The following is a 19,558-nucleotide window of genomic DNA, read 5'->3' as shown; positions in this document are numbered from 1 at the left end:
AGATTTATGTGGTAATAATTAGTAAATTGAACTTAAAATTTTACTTTTATTCGAAAAAGGTACCTACAGGGTTCGGTGTGTTTCCTAACTAATTATTTCTCGGGACTAAAAATAGATGGCGTCGCAAACGCAGTTTTTATTTCAAGTAAAGAGTGGGACATCCGTATCATCCGTGAGAGAAGCATTCTACCTTAAACACCCGAACGTGTGTCGGAGTGAAAGTGCAGTGAAGTGTCCTTACGGTAATAGTGTCGGGCGAGCATGGAAGCTCGAAGCTCCTCGCGCCGCCGAAAACAGAAAGTTAAAGTAACTTTAATTGATTCACCAACCTCAAACAAAGTGCCCCAAACATCCGAAGAGATGAAGCCGAGGACCACCGCTGAGGCCCCCAAAACCCCCACAACCAGGTCGAGGACCCTTCAACGATCCGGTGAGTCCAAACCCACTAAAACTAAACGCTCCCCAACCCCCGAGGAATCACCCTCATCCTCGAGGGCCTCATCCCCGGCATTATCCACAACAAGCAACACCCCGCGAACCCAAACTAGTCAACCCGCCCCCGACTATAAATATACCGTTAAAGAAATCCCAGCCAACAGAAGGCCTTTTACAACTTTGTAGTCACCACTCTCGGTCTAAAATCGGTGCGGCTGCGAGTCAATTACAACAAAATCGCGCTCTAATCACAAACACCCCCCGCGCCCCCAATTTTCTCAAGACCCTTCAGGTCGCCGCCAACAGCACCTCCATAAATTATGCCCCCATCAACCGCAAAACCGCCGGCCTCTCGTCTGCCTCCAAAAAACCCACCTTCTCGGTGGTCATCCGCGACGTCCCACAGGACATCCCTGCTGATGACATTGGCACCCTCTGCCCCTCACTCTCTATCGAGAAGGCCTGGAGAATAATCTCCAGGAAAACCAACCGCGCCACGTCTTTCATCCGCGTCTTATCTACCGACAATAAAACCGTCGACGACATGCTCATCAACGGTGTCGCCCTCTACGGCCGCACCTTCGAGTGCGAGACCTCACACCCCTTGCAGTGCCCCAGGTGCTTCCAATTCGGCCACGGTCAGGCCGACTGCACCAACAAACCCATCTGCCCTGAAAGCCACCTGCCAAACAGATGCCCCGCGAAAGAGCCCTCCTGCTCTACCTGTAATGGCCCCCACCCTGCATGGTCGCGCGCATGCCCCAGCTTCAAAAAGATCCAAGTGACCGACGAAACCCCCGTCCTCCCGGTTAAAATCATTGACCCCCTAACCGCAATCGTCGAATCGGCCGACACCGAGTCGAACCCATCCGAGAACGACGCCACCATAACCATCATCAAGAGCTTGCTCACCTTCATGACCAAGACTCTGTTCGACCTCTTCCCCATGCAGAGGTCCAAAATTCAATCCATTCTCGAAAACACGTCAAAATCGGTCTTCAACGTCGTGACCAAAGTGTCCCACTCCGGCCACAAAATCCACTTCACTTTCGACCAGTGAAGTGCCCCCCCCCCTCCCCCCCCCCCCTTTTTTTCAACTGTCACGCATAAATGGCTCCGATACAAATGGGATGCATAAATATCTGCGGCATAAATCGTAAATTCAATCCCCTGAAAAATTTTCTCGCGCAGGATAAAATTTCAATTCTGGCCATCTCGGAAACTCACACGGTAAAATCAATCGTCGTTTCAAAATTTCACTGCTATCAGAGGAACTCTGAAATTAATCCCACCCGCAGCGGCGGCGTCGCCCTCGTCGCCCAAAACCTTGCCTCCACCCCCCACACACTCCCTAACCACCTCAACCATCTAGAAGCCGTCGCAGTCAACCTCCACCTCCAAAACATGTCCATCCTAATCATCTCCTACTACAACCGCCCCCAAGACAGAGTTTCCGCTGATCTGCTTCGCTACCCGGCCCAACATAACTTTGCAATCGTCCTCGGAGATTTTAACGCTCGTCACACAGACTGCGGTGACACTCGAACGAACCCCAACGGCAGGTCACTGAACTCCCTTATAACCACTCTTCCGCTGTGCCGTCTGCACAACACCGATCCCACTTTTTTAAGTCACACAGGTTGTTCCATCACAGATCACATCCTCTCAACAGAAAACTTCGTCCCCTTCTTGTACCCCCATTGCAGCATAGGAACAACCGTCACTTCCGATCACGTCCCATTAAAAACACACTTCCTTTTAGATGACCTGCAGCGTCAAAATCCAGAACATCAAGTCCCGCCCAATCGTTCTTCAAGCAGGGGTTCCTCAGGGTTCCATCCTTTCCCCCCCTTCTCTGCATTGTATACTGCAGAGATTTTCCTGTTACAGATGCCCCCCGGACGAAGACCAGACTCTTCGCCGACGACACCGCCGTGTGGACAAGCCAGAGAAACCCCGCGATCGCCGCCAGGATCCTACAGGGCCATCTGAACGACATCACCACCTGGACACACACCTGGAGAATCAAGCCAAACCCTCTCAAATCCCAGTCCATCTTAATGTCCTACTCCCGAGCCAGGTCCCGCCATCTCCTACTCAACAACCAGGCCATCCCCAAACTTCAACACATCCGCTACCTCGGCGTCACCTTTTCCAAAAATTGCACCCTCAACCAGGACGTCAAAGAAACCCTCAAAAAATCCCGCAACCGAGCCAACCTCCTGTACAGAATTCGAGGGCGCATCCGTGGGGGCGATCCGAAAACCCTGTACCACACCTACAAATCCTTCATCCGTCCCGTCATCGAATACCGCGCCCCCATCTACGCCACCCTATACCCGGCCCTCCTCCGCCAAATCTCCGCAGGATCTTTCGACTCCCCGACAGGTTCCCCTCCGACAACTTCCACCAGGAAACCAACACAATCCCGCCTCAAAGAACTCCAGAGCCGCTACGTGACACGCACCCTAAACTCCAACAACGCCCTCGCCATCCAAACCCTGTCCACCTCGTTTAAATACCCGTCACGAGACGGCCGCCTCCTCAACAGAATCCCGAAAATTCCCAAGCGCAAGCTAAAACACCCGCCAACAGCTCTCCTCTCACCAGCCTACACCGACCTACCAGACGACCTCCAGGAGCTTGTGGACTCAACCCCCTTGACCATGCGGTAGCCGTCGAAGACGCCAGGACTACCGGGATTCAGGACATCTACCCCGGTAAGCCCTTCTAACCTCCCTTGTTCTCTTTCTGCTCTTTTTTCTCCATTCCAGACACGTGAACAACAGGACCCAGAAGAAAAAAGAACAACCCAGTAGCAGAACCATCCATCCACAGGAACCTCAAGGACGCCCAGGACACCTTCTGTACCCCCCAGCCCCATCTGCCTCACCTAGTATATAAGTTCACTGTTACCATTAAAACATTATTTAACTTCCATTGTAGGTATTCTTCTTTGTTTTTTCCGCTCTACTGTATTCATATTATTATTATTATTATTATTATTAGAATACGTCTATCCCACAGAACAAGTCCAATTAAGGGATAGGAGAATAGCAAGAGAAAAGAAATACATACAGATAACATTACCGAAAGATGTCAAACGCATGTTGATGTACGTTATAATTTTCGCACATGGTATATAAAGGAGAATGTTTCTGAACATCAATACGCGGAGTAGGTAGGTAAAAGCATACATGGTTTCGGGAGGTCAGGCGGGGAACCAGAAAGTAGAGCTTGCTCAAAAGATTACTACAATCTATACGGTAATGTATCAGATTACGAAGAAAGCTCATTGAAGCGTTCACGCATCTAGTCTTAAGATCCTGACATTCGAAACGCTCAAGGAGTTCAGATTGCGAGCGACCCCTTTCGGGATAAGTACCATCAATTCTATGGGCCAAGAACTTAAGAAAACGACGCTGGACTTTTTCCAGATTTTGAATGTGTGTCTGGCAATTTGAAGACCAGATAATACTTCCATATTCGAGACGAGAACGAACAAAGGCAAAATATAACATTTTCAATGATCTGATATCACTGAAATTTTTAGTGCATCTTATAATGAATCCCAGAGATCGCAGTGCCCCGGAGACTATAACATTTATATGATTTGAAAATGTTAATCTTGTATCAAAAGTAATTCCCAGGTCGCAGATCATGTTGTCTCTAGTAAGCAAACAGTGATCTATGTGGTAATCAAAGAGGATTGTTGTGGATTTATTCGTGTAGGACATAGCATGACATTTTTGAACATTTAAAAACAGATTATTACATTTGCACCACTCTTGTATCCTAATAATATCTCGCTGCAGCATTTCACAGTCATGTGTGTTAGATATTTTTCTGTACACTTTAAGATCATCCGCATACATGAGAATATTGGACTCGATATTTACACTGATGTCGTTAATAAACATGATAAAAAACAGAGGTCCAAGAACAGAGCCCTGCGGAACTCCAGATGATACAGTGATTTCTTTAGATCTAAATCCGTTACACATTACAAATTGCTTTCTGCTCCCAAGGTAAGATTCGAAGAATTGCAACAATGATTCTGAGAGACCAAATTCCCGAAGTTTGCATAACAGAATGCGGTGATCCAACCGGTCGAAAGCTTTAGAGAAGTCGGTATAGACCACATCAACCTGTAGCCTGGCATCAAAACATTCAGCAACAAATTGCGTAAAGGAGCACAAGTTAGTTACTGTAGAACGGCCACTAACGAAGCCGTGTTGAAATTCGGAGATCGTGTTGCGAACGCTTGCAAACAAAGTGTCATACAGGATGGATTCAAACACCTTAGAGAAGTTGCAAATAAGAGATATTGGTCGATAATTTTCTACTTGAGTTCTGTTGCCTTTTTTGAAGATTGGCGAGATACTTGATAATTTCCATATTTCAGGGAATTTGCAGGTTTTGAGAGCAAGATTAAACACCAACTGCAAGGGATACGCTAGGACTGAGGCACAGTCTTTTAAGAGAAACGCAGGAATATTATCGGGACCAGCCGTTAATTTGGGTTTAAGTTTCTTTAGGGCTGATGTTACGTCTGATTCAGATATGAAAGGAGTGTTTACATTATTAGTATCAGAATGAATAACGTCCCGGCCAGTGAAAACTCCCGAAGCAGTGTAGCACTGTTGGAAGAAATCTGCAAAAGCATTGACGATGTCGTTTGGATCTTGAAATTGATTATTTAAATATGACATGCGACCTGGAACACTCTTGAGTTTTTGATGCTATTAACGTGAGACCAAAATTTTTTTGGGTCAGTTCTAATGCTACCTTCAATACTGTCAATATAAACCTTATACGCCTGCTTGATGTCGTGTTTAATTTGCGAGCGGATCGTTTTGAATAGTTAAGACTTTGTTGGGATTTTCTAATAAGGCCGACTGTTTTGATTTAAAAGCTAAAACTGTTTATTCAAACGTGAACGTGTTGTTTTACCATCTACAAGTTTCAAGTTAGTGTCTATGGCGTATACCAGGTTTTTCCTTAGTTACATCTACTCGTTGGTTTTAGTACCAACCTAAACAAAATAAAAGTACTGTTATTAAATAAGTATAAAATGAGAAATACATCAACACTCTCCCTTATTTAATAACTTACAGATTCCCATGTCGTTACACAAATCTCTAAATCGGGTTGAAAACAATGGTTTTGTTAATATGTCCGCGAGCTGTTTTTCAGAATCTACTTTTGAAACCATAATCTCTCCAGCAGTTACTAATTCGCGAACAAAAAAATGTCTGATACGAATATGCTTCGTTCTTCGATGGAACTCGGGATTCTGGGCAAGTCGAATAGCAGCTTCATTGTCGATTTGTAATGTAGGTGTTGCTTTCAATTGGTCCAGTTCAGTTAAAATCCTCTTGATCCAGATGATCTCCCTGGCAGCTTCGCTGGCAGCTACAACTTCAGCTTCAGTTGTGGATATGGCAACGGAAGATTGTCTTTGGCTCATCCAGGAAATAGGGGCCCCAGAGTGGAGGCACAGTACACCAGAGGTCGAACGCCCCGTGCTAAGGTCACCACCATGATCTGCATCGCTGTAGCATTCAAAAACCCCCTTTGCTTGGTTGTTCTTGTAAAGAAGCCCACAGTTCGTTGTACCTCTCAGGTACCGCAAAATCCTCTTGACCCTAACTACGTCTCGATCTGTTGGATTCTCAAGATTTCTGGATACCACGCTGAGTGCGTACGCAATATCCGGACGTGTCCCACACATGAGGAACATCAATGCTCCCACGGCTTGTCTGTATGGAAACTCGGAGTTTCGAGAGCTTTCTTCTGTGTCATTGTCCTTGACGATTGGAGTAGTCACTGCTTTGCAGTTACTCATGTTGAATCGTTCTAACAGTTTTTCGGTGTAGTGGGTTTGACTCACCCTCACCGAGCCGTCTTCTTCTCGATTGATTTCCAGTCCCAGGAAAAACGACGCAGGTTTAGCAGTTATTTTGAACTTTCGTCCTAAGTCATCGATAAATTGTTGAAGTTCCTGTTCGTCATTGGCTGCAATTAAACCATCATCAACATAAAGGACGAAGAACATTTTTGTGGAGCCTGTTTGCCTAACAAAAAGACAAGGATCCGCTTCGCTCCTTCGAAAACCCAATTTAATGATGTAATTGCTAAACTTCTCATTCCAGCAACGAGGGGCTTGTTTCAGCCCATACAAGCTTTTCTTTAGTCGACATACTCTCCCAGATCCATCACAGTGTCCTTCAGGTTGTTGCATGTATATGGTTTCCTTCAAGTCACCATAGAGAAAAGCCGTTGAAACGTCAATCTGTGCAAGTTTCATACCTTCATTTGCGGCAACACTGAGTAACGTTCGAATAGTAGACTTCCTGGCTACTGGACTGAAAGTTTCGTCATAGTCAATTCCTCTTTGCTGTGAATAGCCCTTGATGACCAGTCTCGCCTTGAACTTATCGATTGATCCATCGGCGTTGGTTTTCACTTTGTAGACCCATTTGTTTGAAATAGCCCTTTTTCCTTGAGGTAAGTCCACTAGCTCCCAAGTCTCGTTTTCTTGAAGAGCCTTCATTTCACGGTCCGTGGCTTCTTTCCAGTAATCCTTTTGATCCGACTTCATGGCCTCGCCGTAAGTTTCTGGTTCCTCAAGTGACGTTGCAAGATGCATCACGTAGTCTTGCAGTTTCTCTGGCGCTTTCAGAGTCGATCTGTTCCGTAGACATCGTGTGGTCCTGTCGGCGTTGTGCTCGCAATCTGACTCGGAAGTTCCAGAAATTGACGTATCTTCGGTTTCCTGCTCCTCTTCATCGTCATCGGTGAGTTCATCATCGCGATCAGCTTGAATTTCCTGTTTAGACGTTGAATCATCTTCTGGAATAATCACACTTTTCGTGTGCTCAAGCGTTTTCTCTTCAAATACGACATCTCGTGATCTAATGAGTTTGCATTCCTCTTTGTCGAAGATCCTGTATCCGTCATCATGATCGTAGCCAATGAGAATACCTTTAGTGGCTTTTGGGTCCATCTTTTTTCTGGTTTGCTTCGGAACATGAACATAGCAAGTGGAGCCTATTACACGTAAGTGTTTCAGTCCCGGTTTCTTACCGTACCACAGTTCATATGGAGATGTTCCTGGCACGTTTGAAGGTCCCGTGCGATTCAAGATGTAGTTCGCTGAACGAACTATTTCAGCCCAGAGTGTCTGCGGAATGTTTCCGTGGGCATGCATAATTGCCCTTGCTGTTTCGACGACTGTGCGATTCTCTCTTTCGCTACAGCCGTTTTGTTGTGGGGTGTATGGCATCGTTAGACGTTGAATAATACCTTCCTTTTGAAGCATACTTCTAACGTCCTTGTTGTCAAACTCCTTCCCATTGTCACTCAGAAGTTCTTTGATCACATGTCCAACAGTTTTTGTTTCAGCTAAAAACTGACTCAGCTTCTCTGCAACTTCTGATTTTTCTTTCAAGAAATAAATCGTCCTGAATTTTGTGTAATCGTCCTTGAAGAGCACAAAATATTTAAATCCTGACATCGATTCCTGAAATGGTCCGCATACATCTGTGTGAACTCGCTCTCCTGCTTTTGTTGTCTTCGTTCTAGTGCCAAATGGTAGGCGATGAGCTTTTCCGTACATACAGCCTTCACACAGTTCACTGTCCATTTCCACTTTGATGTTCAGCTCCTTGCTCAGTAGCGACTTCACATGGCGCTTATTCTGATGTCCGAATCTCTCATGATATAGCTGCAAGAGATTATTTGTACCTGTGACATTGACTTCATCGAGTGAGCTGGTTTTCGTACTTCTCACGGCCAACTTATAAAGTCCTCCAAATCGATCACGAACTCCTATCAGCTGGACTAATCCGTCGATTTTGAAATTGCAAGTTTCTGTGGTTGAGATGAACTCGCTATTTTGACGTTTATCTTGTGCTGCAAGAACGGAGAACAAATTCTTCTGAATACTTGGAACGCACCAAACATCTGTCAGAGTGATTTTGTTCCATCTTCCTCCAACTGCTGCTTCAATCTCCACTGTACCTTTTCCAATGGCTTCAATTTTCTCACCATTCGCTGTGGTTACTGAATGTGTTGTTGAAAATGGTTCAAGTGTTCTGAACGAATTTTTGTCATTTGTGATATGACTTGTCGCGCCATTATCTACATACCAGTCTTTATTACTGCTTTCAGAATTCATCACAGTTGATGTAATAGAAACGAGTGTCATGTTCGTACCTGGTTCCGGATTGCTCGATTTCGGTGGCCTGCCATCAGCTATCCACTTTCTACACACTTTCACGGTGTGATTTGGCTTCTTACAATAATGACAAATCAGCTTCTTTTTCTTCTTGGAATCGACTACATTCGCTTGCTGCGATGCCTGCTTCGACGAGTTTACAACCAGAGCTTTCTGATCAGAAGATTCGTCCTCCTTGGTCCCTAAGGCTCGTTCATATGCACACAATTGATTTGTCAGATTATCGACTGTTCTGTCACTTTTTGACATTAACATCCAGCTAGACTTGAATGAAAAATAGTCATCTGGTAGTGTTCCCAGAATTTTACAGATCAGAAATAAGTCTGGTAGTTCCAGGTTCGCTTCATCTTTCATCATCTCCTGCTTCAACTCGCTCCATAGTGTTTTCAATTTTGAAATATGTGATGCGATGTCAACTTCAGGATTCCTCTTAAATCCAAAGAATTGTAAGCAGAGGTTGTAGACTTTGTCCTCAGAAACGCCGTCAAACAACTTGTGAAGTTCCAGCCATACTTCTCGCGACGTCGTGAATCGCATTATCTTCTGCAACGTTTCATCTGACATGTTCGTGGTTAAGATAATCAAGGCATTGCTGTCTGCTTTATTGAATACTTCTAATGCACTTTTGTACGTCGCTGTTTGGGCAGCGGTAGCATCTTCTTGTAGTGTATTAGGTGCCACTAACCTGCCTTGGACAACATCCATTGCTCCGGAGACTCCTCGTAGACAGACGGAAATTTTGTATTTCCACGTAGTCCAATTTGCTTTCCCTTCCAATAGTCCAACGTTAATTATTCTTGACGAATCCATTGTTTCTTCTTTGGTTCACCTCGTGGATTCCTTAACCTCAAAATTGGACTTGCGGAGATTACTTCAACCAGTACGCCAAATTATATTTTCCCGTTAGTGCACTTTCTTTTTAATACGCACTGTAGCCCATAACCTGTTGGGATTTTCTAATAAGGCCGACTGTTTTGATTTAAAAGCTAAAACTGTTTATTCAAACGTGAACGTGTTGTTTTTCCATCTACAAGTTTCAAGTTAGTGTCTATGGCGTATACCAGGTTTTTCCTTAGTTACATCTACTCGTTGGTTTTAGTACCAACCTAAACAAAATAAAAGTACTGTTATTAAATAAGTATAAAATGAGAAATACATCAACAGACTTAAATTCATTAAAAGAGAAGGATGATGTAAATCTTCTGATATAAGAACATCGACTGCCTTAAAAACGGCGCATTCCTTATTACACAAAACAAGATCAAGATATCTATCGAAGTTGTTAGGCACTCTATTATATTGATGCAGATTATAGAATTGTAGGAAATTGAACAAAACTGAGGTTTTACCATCATGGATAGAAGTAATAGTCATATCAAGGGTGTAAGCTGGTATATTAAAGTCACCTAGTATCATGACATTTTTACCCTGAATATAGTTCAGCTGCCCAAGCAATTGAAACAACAAATCATACTCTTGCAGTGTTGACTTGGGATGAATATAAACTAGAAACATGTAAAGACAGAACTTGTGACAAACAATTTTTACTCCTAGAATGTCCGTAAATTGCAGATCGTCAAACCCATCCAATGAAAGATCCAACCTATCTACTATAAACTCACGCCTACTCGCCAAAAGGACACCGCCACCTCTAGATAAATTCATTTTCGTTAAATCTCTGTCGGATCTGAGAGTATAGTAGTTATTATTGTTGCACAACTCAGAATCTAAAACGGAATCATTAAGCCATGTTTCAGTTAAAGCAATAAAGTCATAACTGCAGGATGAGATAGCATTATACAACTGTGTTAGCTTAGTGTTGAGACCGCGAACGTTCTGATAATAGATTGAAACATTTTTCCCCTGATTATGAATGGACGATAGAGACGCTTCGGGCGAGAGACTGTAAGAAACTGATACTAATTGCTATTTGATGCCTAAAATTTCAGATTTTATTTTAATAAGAAGCCTCTGATAAGCTTGGCAATCCCTCACATCCCAAACAGAATGATTAACATCAAAGTTTGTTTTGTCTTTCTTATTCAATAGCAAGCAATTGACACATCTTTTAAAGGTAGATTTGCAATTTTTTAAATCATGACCGAGTCCGCATTTCGGACATGTAAGTTGATTTTTGCAGTTGGTTGCAATGTGTTGAAACTCGTTACAATTAAAGCATCGTCGAACTTCGATGGCATCATATACATTACAACTGTCATAACCTACAATAAGACGTCCAGCATCCATGATCTTATTATATGAGTCTTGATCAACCTGTACAAGGGCTTGAAATATCTTATCATTTTTCTTTGTCGGACCGAAATTGATAATTTTGCATTCAGGCTTAATTGAAAATAAATGCTTGTTAATCTGAATTAAATAACTAGTTAAGTGCTCCAACTCCCATTTTTCTGACATACCCACAACACGAATTCGGGGATTTAAGGGTTTTACCTCTTTCACTTCATAAGCGTTGGATAACTTATCCACGGCAAGCTTCTTAAGCTTCTCATTGTCGACGGTACTATTTCCTGCTATCAAAACACCACCCTTTTTTACGTTTTTAATTCTGCCAATCTGAATTTGTCTTTCAAGTGGATCAATATTCTGAAAAATATCTGACTTTGTCTGAGAGTTAATCTGCTGATTTTTTGGTTGGATTATGATGGCTGGATTGTTATGTCTACGAACAGTGTCCGAAAACAAAGGACCGGGGCTGGTAAAATTTTTGGCAGCATTAGAGAGATTTTCTTCAGCGAGCTTCAAAAATTCAGTTTTAAATGACTCAAATTTTAAATTAAGATCTGACAGCAGATCATCTATTCTCGCTTGATTAAAGAAAACTGAACTTGCTCTACAATCGAGACAACGCCATGACAACCCGGAATTTTTTTCAATTACGGCAGGTAAATCAGGATCAACACCAGCACAGGCAATGTGAAAGGATGTTTCGCAAGGTCCATTACAAGTAATAAACTGCTTTCGGAAATTAATTGGTTGCTCACAAATTTTACACTTGACCATTATATCGAATTAAAGAGACGTCACCGGGTACAGAGTGCTCTGACAATGTCGCTCCACTCATCCGAGTAAGTGACGCTCATCGACACTTGGAAGACTTCAAGTACACATGCACTAGGCAGTCAAAAAACAACGATAAGATAGGAATGTCTGTTTGAGAAATCGATTGAAATAGCTTAACTGTTGGAACAAACTCACCAAATCAGCGGTTGGAAATCGAACCACTGGCACAAAACGCACAATTACACCAATGAAATAATAAAATGACCATTTATTGCAGACAAAACTCCGAAAAATTAATTCAACTAACGGAGAGGTGCACGTCGCACGACACACACAGCTGTATCTGTATCTGTATATTGTATTGTACCCAAATCACTGTCTAATATTAAGCATAACACTGTAATTAAAATAATCCCAGCGCTGAAAAGGCCTCAAGCCTCAGCAGCGCCCCCCTGTGTAAATTGCCATAGTCCTCAGTTGCTCCCTTGTGAGGACGACTACCTAGGACAGAAAAGTGACCAGCGTTTCTCCGCTCCGACACAGTTGCTCCCTTGCGTGGACGACTCCCTGGAAAGAGAACCTGCTGCTCCGTTCCAAAGTGTTTAGTACGTTACATCTTTGTACATATTGTAAATATACGATTTCTGCGATAAAGTGTGTGAGTGATTTCTCATCGAGCCCCAGAGAAAATCCAAGAACCCCGTCACAAATTGACTTTTATCTTCTCCTAGATTTTTTATAAACAAATGACAATCGGCACATCACTCGCGTTTTAAAATGGGCCACGCGTGCCAAAAAAGGCCCAATTAACAAACAAACTCGTCAAATAATAGTATATTAAAAGACAAGTTTCATAAGACCAGTCTTGAAGCACGAACGCAAGATTAAAAAACGAGTGGCGTAGCCACGAGTTATTTTAAAGAATGAGTGCTTCAAGGTCTTATGAAACGAGTTTTTTATACTATTTTTTGTAATATGCCCTTTTTAAGATGTTTTTAAACAAAAATGTTTACTTTCCTCGATTTAGGGATTTTTGTGGCGGTTGGTAATGTCTTAATTTTAAAAGTGAAAATTTTATCAAGTCTTCAAAGTCGCCTTTTGTTTTATCTAAATTCTGTCACAAAACACGAATATGGAAGATAATCTTTCATGTACGCCCGCTGAAAAGTACGTGAAATTGCCAAAAATACGGTCGCGAATTTGTTGCCTGATAAATCCTGATAAATAATTCTTTGTTACATTTTGTAATTTTAACTGACACGCATGACGGATCAAGCTTTGCCAACCTAAAAATTTTCGTAAAATGTTCCGTGAAATAATGGCTATAAGAACATCCCAGATGATGACGTCGCGTTCGTTAATATGTCTATTAGAGAATCAAAATGGAGGCAAATTACAAAAACTACTATTGTGTTATATGTATTCTTGATACCATTTCATATTTGGGACAAATGTTTTTCATAAGCCTTTTTTATTTACATGATCCAAGGGTTCCATGTCAAGGCACATTTCTTCAACAATTAACTTTGTTATCTCTTTTGCTCGAGGATGGTCCGAGCTGTATGAAGCAGATCGTGAAAATATTTCCGTAATTGTTGCTTGTTTTTTCGCTGGAGAAGGGCCTTCCATATCTGTCAAACATTCCTCGCCAAGGGTGACTTTTTCTAGAACTTCCGGGTGGAACCGTTTACGTGGGCCCACATATTAGTGGTAGTCCTTTTGATGCTGCGTTTTCCCTCCTCGAGAAATTACAGCTTTGCAATATCTACAGGCCGCTTTATTAATGTCATCCATATTTTTAGTAAAATATTTCCAAATTTCACTAGTGCAGAGGCTATGATGCGAGTGCGAGAGAGACAGCACACAAAAATAATAATAATGTTGATACTAATCAAATTATCAATCAATATAAAGTCCATTCACGTTGGATTTTCTCTGCCAAATTGTTCTCACGTTGCAAGCCTGCGCCTCCTTTCCTAGTAATTTTTACATTATCGTGTTTTATTCGTGATAGAGCGATTGAGAGCGATTTGACGTCTTTAATTTTGAATGTTAGTTTGACGTGTGAAATAAAGTCACAGATTTTTTAATAAAATTCTATTCCTGGGTGATTTTACCATGGCGAAAAGAAAAAAAGGTTAATTTTAAAATTGGGTTAACCTTCCACAATTGACGTAATGTGACGAAACCCGCAAGCTAATACGGACTCAAGAAAAAACAGCTTCAGTTCGAAAATTAATTGTCAGAATTCTTTAATATTTAATGTATTGTATGTATTAACATGATTATAATCTATTTACGACCTTTATTGAGCAGTTTTAACAATACAACGTTATCTTAAAGGTAATGTGTACATCGAAAAAACTTAAATTAGAAAAAAATCATTAAAAATCAAAATACACCTTTCTTTTGTGGTATGCAATTGTAACAATACATTCTTGAAACGTCACAACCACAATCAAAACGTATAAGTGTCTCTGAATAACTGAAATTTTATTGCCAAATTTGTTCCATCATTTAGATGCATTCCTTACTTCCATCGCTTCCAATGAAAGAAACTTCACACAATTTCGTATTGGGTTCATTTTCTATAACTTATTCTGGTTTCTCATCAGTCATCACTGTAGTCATTAAGGGTTTTTTCACTTAATCAACAACGCAAGCAGAAAAATACAACCCCAGTAGGTAGGAGTTAGGTACCTATTGTATGTTCCTATTCCTAATCCTATCATACCGATTAACAACTGACACTATTTTTAGTGCAAATGATCACAAAATGGATGTATTATTACCTATTGTTATCCTCTAAAAACAATATTTGAAAAATGACTGTTTCTTTGCTGACAGCGAATAACATAACCTCTACAGTCTACGAATGACTTGGTTACTTTATCAGCCCGTATTGGTGACATACACAGCTAAAGCATTTTTGAAGTAAAAATCACACACACACACACACACACAGCCACATTATTGAATTATTTGACCTTGACTAGGAAAATCCAACGTGAATGGACTTTAACACATCAGACTTGATGCAGTGTCAGGATGTCGTAATTTGGTAATTGTCAGTAAATAAAATAATTGGGTGAACATTACGTTAACAATGGTGTCATGACGGCTTGTGTCGTGGATCGAGGTGATCGTGGTCTGCACATCTATCACCTCCTGTAAAATAATAAAATGGGGTGGTGAGTGACCAGTTCGCTGAAAGTGTTGTGCGAGCACAACCAATACATATTTACAATAATAAATCACACACATCTCAAATATGGTACCATCACAACGTCAACTCTTAATAGCTTTGGTGATTGTCAATTATTATTACATATTCATTGAACTCTAGTACTTTAGGTCATTATCAATTATTATTAACTTATCGAGCTCTGTCCGGGGTTATTAGGAGAAATGGGAAGGGTTCCTACAGAACCCTCTAGGACTCAGTCCTCATCTCAATAAACAACTGCAATCAAACGAGGCGCCCTGATAACACTCAGCGACCCTCAATCAATTGTGATCACCAATCGCGACGGAGTTGTGCAATGAGTACGAGTACTCGCCCCGCCCGATAAACAAATGAGCAGCCCTAATAAAACTCAGCGACTCACTCGATTCGTCTACTGACAGCTCCCCGGTCTCTGCAGTCCATGTAATCACAATCAATTTCACACCGCTAGCAGCTCCACGGTCTCTGCTAGCGTATAGTTGCCGGAACAACGGAAGGTTGGACAGTGTAATTAATTAGCTCGACATGTCGGGGCTCAATCATATCAAAATTAGCAATTGCATCAAACTGTTATGACTTTGATCAAATCAAAAACATAATCACCCTCGATGGTGAAAACAATATCATCTCAATTAATTATAACTCACGAGCAGTCCTGATCCCTGTCAGCGACTCTCGATTAATTATTAATCACGAGCGGTCCTGATCTCAGTCAGCGACCCTCAATTAATTAGCAGTCACGAGCAGCCCTGATCTCAGTCAGCGACTCTCAATACTCTCAATTAATTATTATAAATCATTCAAAGACTCACCATGCTAGTTGTATTTAATTATGGCCATGATCATGATCAATATCAATTATTAAAATAGGTAAACTCACCACATCACCAACAGAAACAGGTTACTCAGTGATACACTCACCTTGTGTAAATTAACTACACCTTTCACAAACTCACTTTTGCATAAACTTTAATAAGATATTCTAATTGGATTCTTTGCTCTGCACTCTGTCACAGTTCGTCTTCCATTGACCTAGTCCGCCCTTTAAATACCCTAATAATAAGTCTCCAACAATCACGAAATGGGTCTCATGGTCTGACGCTGACAGATTTGTGACGGTCTGGCCTCTCGCACTATCGGGGTTGTGCGAGAGGGTTGTAAATAAAGTCTCGGTACTGTTTTGTTTGTCTTCAACTATTTATCGAAATTCCTGAAGGTCCAAAACAAGTCTATAAATCCATCTAACCTTTGGACGTGACTTAGACATTTGCAAAAGACGAAAACAGGGGAAAAAAATGTGTTTCATATTTCGTTGTCCTACACTAGTTTCTGTACGTTTTACTTTTCCAGACATTGTAAATATTTTTTCTTCAATTTTATTTAAATAAAACCACCAAACTTAACTAAATTCACTGAGAACGCTTCACTGTTCTTAAAACACACTGCTACTTGCATTTGCCTGTCGATTGCATTGCGCAATAATTACTAAACTTGTAGGAACTCGTCCTACAATAATCGTATGCGTAATCTGCGATTACGATTAATCGTAAAATTCGCGATAATCGGCGGTTACGATAAATCACAATCGTAATCGTTTCATCACTATAGATATGTATATATCAATGCTTATCAGTAGTTTTTTTATTGTGAAAATATATATATATATATATACATATATACATAAAACCTACACCTCAGCGCCTCCGTTTTATATAAACACTAAACGTTGTGACCTCATATATGACGCTACCACCTCCGTTTTCGGAGGTCATAACGTATCCTATGAAATAAAATAGTGCAGCACTATAGTAGGTTGCAGCTATCTCCCTCTGAACTTTTCGATGGAGGTCTTATGGTTAGTACTTTGTCAAAACATATTCGTCTCTAGTTCAGCCGTTCGCTACGAGCGCCACCGTCGTTTGCGTATATTTGAACTTCGGACGTTGTTACTTCCGCCATATATTCACAATAATTGTAGATAAACATTGCACTTCATCGCCTCCTACATTTGGCAACATCGAAGTAGACATAATAGGACGTACCTAATACGTTTTCATGCCGGCTCTATTGTTAGCGACGTCATAACTAATACTGTTAAAAATATTATTATTGATGAACAACATGGATTTTTGAAGGGTAAATCAACTACAAAAATTTATTTGTTCTTACGGAATATGTGATCAATTGTTTTGAAAAAAATATGGAAGTAGATTGTATTTACGCTGATTTAAAAAAGCGTTTGATCGAGTTGATAGGTAGATCTAAATTGTGTCTCAAACTCCACTGTTGTCTTGGATCAACTCTTATCTAAGAAATCATAAACAGAAAGTGCGCATTATTTCACATAGATCTAGGGAAATTAGAGTGACTTCTGGAGTTCCTCAGGGATCTCATTTGGGCCCTGTGTTGTTTTCGATATTCATTAATGATATAAAGAATGTTATTAGAGATAGCTTGTTTCTGCTGTACGCTGATGATTTAAAACTTTTTTACAACATTAGATCTGATTGTGTACGAATTCAGGATGATTTGTGGTCGAGTGGTTTCATGGTGTGAGTTCAATGGTCTAGAACTTAATATCCCCATGTGCAAAGTAATTCGTTACTCTAGAAAGAAAATTATTACCCTTCCATCTTATTATATTCATAATTGTGCTTTAGAATGTTTGTTTCAAATTAGTGACCTAGGAAAAATACTCGATAGTAAACTTACTTTTTGCTCGCATATTGAAAAAAATGTCAAGAACTCAAACAAAATGTTAGGCTTCATGGTTCATCAGTGTAGTAGTGTAGTGTGTTGCTATATAATGCACTTGTACGGTCTAATTTGGAATACAACATATATAATATGGTGTCCGCTGTATCAAAATGCTATTCACAGAATTGAAAAAATTCAGAGAAAATTTATAAAATGTGCCTGCTATAAATTCATTTTGATAGAAATAACTATGATTATTTTATTTATCATCGTTTTCGACCAATCGTAAGGCTTTATTTTTTGGATTATAGTGACAATTCCACTCGGAAAATTTCAACCAATCATAATTTTTCGATAATTTTAGGACCATGCTAAATTATCGGTGTAATTCGTTCCTAATTGGTCCAATGATTCAAAATACTACAAGCTGATAGGTTTAAATTTTCCGAGTGGAATTGTCGCTGTAATTTTCTCCTCCCTCGAATTTTACCAAACTCATTTGATCCACAGTAAAAATTTTGTTGTTTTCAACTAAGCTAACTAACGCTTGAGAGTCATAAGACTACGTATAAATTTAAAAAATTGTGTAAAAGTTGGAAATGAAATTTTCTTTCGTGGAATTGTCATGCCGAATACAACTCGATGGTACGAAATTGCGGGAAATGTTTCTCCTCATTTTACTCGTATTTGTTTCTTAGACAATTTCCACTCGTTCGCTACGCTCACTCGTGGTAAATTGTCGTCAAAACAAATACTCGTATAATGAGATCGAAAATTTCCGGCAATTTCGTACCCTCTCGTTGTATTACTAATGACAATTCGATAATTCGTCAAGTAGTTTTCTCAGATGTTTTCAATCCTATTGCTAAAGTAATAAAATAAATACTGTTGTCAAATGGTACTATTTAATTCATGAAATAATCAACCGAATTACACTCTAGCTCTTGAAATGATCTGTTTTAACACTCAAGCTTTCAAAAGCTATAGTGGAGTAAAATCACATATCTAGCTCGCTTATTTCTGCGGGTAGGTGATTCCAAGGTATAACTAAATGAAACCTATACTATCTTGTAGAGAACATTTTGGGGCATAAGGAATGGTCATCTACAACTTTTTTTAATAGGACCGAACTTTGAAAACGGCCTTGATACGTAGTTGAGGTGTAGTCTGAAAAACTACGTTTCTCGTAACATTTAACGCTGTGTTAATTTAACTATTGAAGCTATAATTATGATTTTCTGTATATTTGTAGTAAACAGTACAGCGCTTGCAATAGTGAATCGAAAATTTCGCAAATATCGATAGTTTTGAAAAAAATAATTAATAAATTTAGATTAATCAAAAATGCGCATCGTAAACTTCACTCTGCTGGGACCTATGTGAAATGTTGAAAATTTCGATACACATGCAGCGAGTCAAATGTAACTAGGAAATTGTAAAACTTTTTAAAAAAAGAATTAAGTCAGTAGCCCGTATACTTTTTGAGAAAATAATTTTTTTATTCGACGAGCGAACGCGCCGGGCGGCTCCTGGCAGGCAAATACAGGTGTCCCCAAAAAAGAAGACGAGTCCATAACTCCGTTATTTATCGGAAGATTTTAATTATCTGTACACCAAATTAAATAGTTGTTAATAGACTACAAAATGGCCTAATAAATTCAATTATAGCCCCATGGGCTTCAAGGGTAAACTGTCAAAATATTTTTTTTCAATGGGATTACATATTTTTTTTAGTAATTATGATAGAGATTTTTATTCTGAAAACAACAATGTATCACAAGTATACACTTAAATACCAAAAATTTCACCAAAAAAATGTAAAAAAACGCTACTATCGTCTATGTTCCATTTTGTGCTAAACATTGGCATATCTGCGCAATCCCACATGTTATTATTTGTCATTTGTTTTTCCAGCTACCTTAATTTGGTTATTA

At 40.3% G+C, this 19,558-nt stretch overlaps 1 protein-coding gene and 2 long non-coding RNA genes across 6 annotated transcripts in view; 1 reads left to right on the top strand and 2 right to left on the bottom strand.

Annotated features, from left to right (window-relative positions):
- Positions 1-19,558, top strand: part of LOC138128453 (uncharacterized) — a 131,200-nt gene that overhangs the window by 35,309 nt on the left and 76,333 nt on the right. The window lies entirely within an intron of this gene.
- Positions 1-19,558, bottom strand: part of LOC138128425 (uncharacterized protein in vnfD 5'region-like) — a 187,508-nt gene that overhangs the window by 127,325 nt on the left and 40,625 nt on the right. The gene's annotated exons all lie outside the window — the stretch shown is intronic.
- Positions 13,950-18,845, bottom strand: LOC138128478 (uncharacterized). 2 transcript variants are annotated; one of them, XR_011158696.1, is made up of 2 exons: positions 15,740-18,845; positions 13,950-14,869 (listed from the first exon to the last, which is right to left on the bottom strand). It is a non-coding gene; the product is annotated as an uncharacterized lncRNA (long non-coding RNA). The 2 variants fall into 2 exon arrangements; XR_011158697.1 differs by having other exon boundaries at positions 15,849-18,845.

This window comes from Tenebrio molitor, chromosome 4 (genome assembly GCF_963966145.1).
Source record: "Tenebrio molitor chromosome 4, icTenMoli1.1, whole genome shotgun sequence".
NCBI classification, from domain to species: domain Eukaryota; kingdom Metazoa; phylum Arthropoda; class Insecta; order Coleoptera; family Tenebrionidae; genus Tenebrio; species Tenebrio molitor.
The sequence above is the reverse complement of the archived record's forward strand: the minus strand, read 5'-3'. Positions and strand labels throughout refer to the sequence as shown.